The 6,000-nt window shown below is 35.1% G+C and overlaps 1 protein-coding gene across 2 annotated transcripts in view; it reads right to left on the bottom strand.

Annotated features, from left to right (window-relative positions):
- Positions 1 to 6,000, bottom strand: part of RNF19A (ring finger protein 19A, RBR E3 ubiquitin protein ligase) — a 50,696-nt gene that overhangs the window by 32,117 nt on the left and 12,579 nt on the right. Inside the window, exon 2 of one of the 2 annotated variants that reach the window (XM_032248030.1) lies at positions 3,721 to 3,835. The exons of the other annotated variant lie outside the window; for it this stretch is intronic. The gene's annotated coding sequence lies outside the window, so the exon portion shown is untranslated. The remainder of the gene's footprint in view (positions 1 to 3,720; positions 3,836 to 6,000) is intronic. 2 annotated transcript variants of the gene reach the window in all.

Here is a 6,000-nt window from a genome sequence, read left to right as displayed (position 1 = left end):
TATATATATATATATGAGACTTGATTTACAACAAAGGTGATGTTGCTGAGGACTGAGAATAAATGGCCTTTAAAAAAAGGAAACTACTGTCTACTGGTTATCCACCTAAGAAAAGAAAAGACACTTGATAGATGGCTCAACCATGTGTGAAAATTAATTACAGTTGGTTTATAGATCTAAATGTAAAGCTTCCAGGAGACAAGAGACTGTTCCAATGAAAAAATTCTTAAATAGAATATACAAAAGTACCAACCATAAAATAAAAGATTGATAAACTAGACTAGAATAAAATAAAAAAATAGCATTAAGGGTATGGGAGGAGACTTTTGCCACATACAACTAATAAAGACATAGTACCCAAACTATGTAAAGAATGCTTACAAATCACTAAGAAAACGCAGACAATCCAACAGAAAAATGGGCAGGGGACTTAACAGGTATTTCACAAAAGGATATGAAAAAGTGCTCATCATCAGTCACCAGGAAAAACATATTAATGCCACATTCAGAGACCACAACATACTTCTAATAGGATGGCTAAAATTAAATGACTGACATTTCCAAGTGTTAGCAAGGATGTGAAGGAATAGGAACTCATTTACACTACTGGAGGGAGTATAAAATGGCACAACTACTTTGGAAAACTCTTTAACAATATCTACCAAACTGGAACATAGAGATGGCCTATTACCCAACAATTTTACTCCAGAAATAAGTACATAAGAAAAATGTATGTACATATACATTAGACATACTTAACAATGCTCACAATAGCATTAGTAATAATAATCAAAATATTGGAAACAATCTACACTTTTATCAACAGTAGAATAAATAAGTTGTGGTATATTCACACTTTAAAGCAATGAACCAATGACAAAGAACAAAATACTGCTACACGCAAGACAAGAATCTCACACAAAAGAGTATGTGCTATAATTCTATTACATAAAGTTCCAAACAGACAGGATTAATGCACAATGTTAGGAGACACAATTGTGGCTACCTTTTGTGGGGAGGCACAAAATAACTTTCTTTTTTTTTTGAGACAGAATCTGGCTCTGTTGCCCAGGCTGGAGTGCTGTGCTGCACAACCTCCACCTTCCAGGTTCAAGCGATTCTCCTGCCTCAGCCTCCCAAGCAGCTGGGATTACAGGCAGGTACCACCGCGTCTGGCTAATTTTTGTATTTTTAGTAGAAACAAGTTTTCACCACATTGGTGAGGCTGGCCTCGAACTCCTGACCTCAAGTGATCCACCCATCTCAGTCTCTCTTCAAAACCCATTTTAAAGCTTTCTTTCTAATAGATTTAAGATACTTTTGGCAGTACTCTATTTTTCAGTGACAATGGTTTTCTAATACCTGAACATTTTGGTAGACAATTTAAGTTGCAGAAAAGGAATCACTATTTTTCTAACCAAATGATCTAGTATAGAGAATATTCATTTAGCTAATTGTGCATAACTTCAGAAATCAATATTAACAGATAAAAGATAGGGAAATCCTCAAAACTAGACTCATATTTTGGATCTGCTTAGCCTCTGGTGCTAAATAAAGGTTCCTAAGGCAATGAAAAAAGAAGTTATCTGTCTTTGTGTAGCATTTGCTATAAGTACTGTTGCAAATACTATCTCATCAAATTTAAATATGGGTATGTACAATTTAATGTAGTAGCTGACTACCAAAAAATAGATAATTATCATAAGCCATCCTTTGATCAGACCATGACTTTAAGTGATGTGTTAGAAACAATATATTTCTACGCAAGCTAATTTTGGCCCAAAGTAAACAGAGTTTTTATAAATCTGAACCACATCATTAAGTTTCAGGCATTAAACTAGATTCTCATATATCACTTTCTCTTAACAGAGATAAATCACTAATACTCAAAAATCTCATTAAATGTTATTTTTAAGTTATGTCATTCATGATCTACATGTTTATTTACAAGACTTGCTTAACTATGAACCTCAGATTTAGAAATGTCATATTTTCCTCTAACAAACTGCTTCCCCAACATATATAACTACCAAATTCAGATACCAAGCAGCAATGCCTTCTCTGGCCATTATTATTATTTTTTCCTTTATTGAGACATGGTCTGATCAAAGGATGGCTTATAATTATCTATTTTTTGGTAGTCAGCTACTACATTAAATTGTTCACTCTGCTGCCCAGGCTGGAGTGCACTGGTGCAATCTCAGCTCACTGCAACCTCCACCTCCTGAGTTCAAGCGATTCTCACACCTCAGCCTCCCGAGTAGCTGGGACTATAGGCACATGCCACCACACCTGGCTAATTTTTGTATTTTTAGTAAAGATGGGGTTTCACAGTGTTGGCCACGCTGTTCTCGAACTCCTGACCTCAAGTGATTCTCCTGCCTGGGCCTCCCAAAGTGCTGGGATTACAGGCATGAGCCACCGCACCCAGCCTATAGGCATTATTTTTACTACCCAGGTTACAATATTTATTAAGCATCTCTTTCTACATACTATTAAAGTAAAAATATAAAAAGCACAATACATTTTTAGAAAAATATAAAATGCTAAAAAAAAAAAGCTAATGCATGGACTAGCTTCAGTAAAATCCATGAAATCTCAAACTGTATGTTAAATTGTGAATATATATATATTCTAGTCACAGGATATATTCACAGCTTTCAACATATTCTCCAAGGAGTCTAAAGTACAATGAAAGGCTAACTGCTAATGCTGAGATGTCAGATTTAACTTGCCAGCACAAGTTAACAGTTTCTGTAAATCCTTCCTGCTCTTACTAATTTACATTATTAGTACAACATTCATAGCTGTACCAATTATAAACTCAGTTAGAAAATACTTCTATTCCATTAAGGTATGGTGTTGCAACTCTTTCTACAACAGTTAAGTTTTTGGGAAAGTTAAAAAATAACTTTCATTCCTAAACAAAGTCTCTGATTCATCATACAAGAATAAACATTATGTGGGCAGATGGACTAGAGTAACCCATCACATGTATTAAAAACAAAAATCATACAAATAAATGTTAATCAATATTGTAAATTCAAAGGTCAGTTGACTGTAAACATGTCCATAAAGATATTATAATGTATTGTGTCATCTTTACCTAAAATGGCAATTACCAGTGAAAAAATTTTAAAGTTGATTACTCCTCAGGAGGTAAGTCAATCAATAATCTATTTAAATGTATTAATAACAGACACAAAGAGGTTAAAATATTTAATGCTCAGTGTGAAAGAAATAAATGGTGTTAGATATACAATCAAAATATCTTTCAATTATTTCAATGTCTCCTTAGAAGCGTGAGCACATAATATGCAGATGTAAGGAAATCTAAGTTCTATGATCTCTACCAAGTGGTTTTATGGATTTAGTTTAGAAAGGCCCTCTCTGTATCACCTGTAAAACAGGGAAAATACTATTGTGGCAGAGATGCTGTTATATGCGAGGCTGCTTCATTTTCCTCCTGAGCATAAAGCAGGACTACATTTTCCATTTCACTTCTGGCTAGGTGTGGCCATGTTATTAGCCCTGGCCAATGCAATCTGAGTATAACAATGTGTGCCCTTTCAAAGACTGACCCCTAAATCATTTCTGAAAACAACCTTTGAGCTCTCTTTCTCTTCATGCAATGGCTGGCTGAATGGAGTAACACTAATGGGTGACAACAAGCAAAACTTAGAGGACAGAGGAGTCACAAGATAGAAAGAATCTGGATACCTGAGTACTACACGTGGTTCTTTGTGTGAGTGAGAAATAAACTGTTACTGTGTTCCACCATGAGATTTTGGGTCTTCTGTTACAGACACAATTATCTATCCTACCCACCTTAAAGCTGGAAAATAGAATAAGATGAAGTAAAAAAAAAATTTATATTCGCTTAGGAGAAAGCTTTTTAAATGCAATACAAATATGGGGTAGTGATAGAGTATATTATATCGAGTGAATAACACATGCACTTTGGAGTCGGTATACCTTGAGTTCAAGTTCAGCCTCTGAAACTTACATTAACTAGCTGTGTGACATTGGGTTAAATTACTAAGACTCAGTTTCTTCAATTGTAAAATAGGGATCATAGTATCTACAGTCCATAGATTATAAAGATTAAATAAAATAACACAGCAAGAATTCTGTAAAGAGTATGGTACATATAAATCACTTATATATTACCTGTAAGTACATTTACCTGAGAAGATAACACAAATGAATCTAAATTTACCATGTACTGGATAAAAAGAATTATTACACATTAGGTTAGAAATAAAAACAAATGCTTGGCTCTGAAATGGCTTTCCTAATGTAATCAGAATAGTTAGCCACTTGGAAGTTTCGAACATATCATTTAAGTACACGAATTTCTCAAAGGTAAATATAAATAATGTACAAACCTACCTCAAGTGGTCTAATATTATAAATGAAAAAAATATTTTTAATTCAACTACTTATAAATGAGGGAGATAGGGATAATTCAACACATCATTAGTGTAGGTGAGTATCAGCTTTCAACAAGTTGTTTAGAAAGTAAATGCTTACCAAGACCCAGATATACTATCTTGGGTTCTAGCCTTAAGATAGTTTCTATAATCTCTCAGAAATAGAAACTAAAAGTTCAGAATAAGCTATTCCCATAAGCCACAAAGCCTCCCCAAAGAGGTATTTCTTAAACAGTTTCACAAACATGCACCTGCCACATTTACCTGTTGAAGCTTGTATTTGATTGGGAGAAGAACAGAATGATGCTTTGTGTTTTTAATAATACTCATTACAAGTAATACTCATTACTCAAGTCATTACAAAAAGTAAGCAGCTGCAGAAAGGAATAAAGCATTACTCATTCAATTTTCCCAATAAAAAACATTTTGGTTAGCTTATTCCAGGTCCTCTTTGATAAGAAGAGAAACAATACACAATTAGGGAACCATAGGGAAAGCAGAGTACAAAATGCCAGGTATGACCAAGCACCCAGAGACATGTAAGTTTTGCTTTTTTTTAAAATTTAAGTTCTGGGATACATGTGCAGATCTTGCAGGATTGTTACAGAGGTACACACATGCCATGGTGGTTTGCTGCCGCGATCCCCTGTTACCTACATTAGATATTTCTCCTAATGTTATCCCTCCCCAATCTCCCCACCCCCTGTAATCCCTCCCCTAACCCCCAACCCCTCAACAGACTCCAGTGTGTGCTATTCCCCTCCCTGTGTCCATGTGTCCTCATTGTTCAACACCCACTTATGAGTGAGAACATGCAGTGTTTGGTTCTCTGTTCTTCTGTCAGTTTGCTGAGAATGATGGTTTTCAGACTCAACCATGTCCTTGCAAAGGACATGAACTCATTCTTTTTAATGGCTGCTTAGTATTCCATGGTGTATATATGCCATATTTTCTTTATCCAATCTATCGCTGATGGGCATTTGGGTTGGTTCCAAGTCTTTGCTATTGTAAACAGTGCCGCAATGAACATTGTGTCTTTATAACAGAATGATTTATAATTCTTTGGATATATACCCAGTAATGGGATTGTTGAGTCAAATGGCATTTCTATTTCTAGATTCTTGAGGAACTGCCACACTGTCTTCCACAATGGTTGAACTAATTTACACTCCCATCAACAGTGTAAAAGTGTTCCTATTTCTCCACAACATCTCCAGCATCTGTTGTCTCCAGATTTTTTAATGATCGGCATTCTAACTGGCATGAGATGGTATTTCAGAGTGGTTTTGATTTGCATTTCTCTGATGCCCAGTAATGATGAGCATTTTTTCATGTTTGTTGGTCACAGATATGTCTTCTGAAAAGTGTCTGTCCTTATCCTTCACTCACTTTTTGATGGGGCTGTTTTTTTCTTGTATTTTTGTTTAAGTTCTTTGTAGATTCTGGATATTAGCCCTTTGTCAGATGTGTAGCTTGCAAAAATTTTCCCATTCTGTTGTCAGTTCACTCTAATGATAGTTTCTTTTGCTGTGCAGAAGCTCTTAAGTTTAATTAGATCCCATTTGTC

This window comes from Sapajus apella, unplaced genomic scaffold, assembly GCF_009761245.1.
Source record: "Sapajus apella isolate SASKATOON/1434 unplaced genomic scaffold, GSC_monkey_1.0 scaffold3, whole genome shotgun sequence".
Classification (NCBI taxonomy): Eukaryota; Metazoa; Chordata; class Mammalia; order Primates; family Cebidae; genus Sapajus; species Sapajus apella.
The sequence above is the reverse complement of the archived record's forward strand: the minus strand, read 5'-3'. Positions and strand labels throughout refer to the sequence as shown.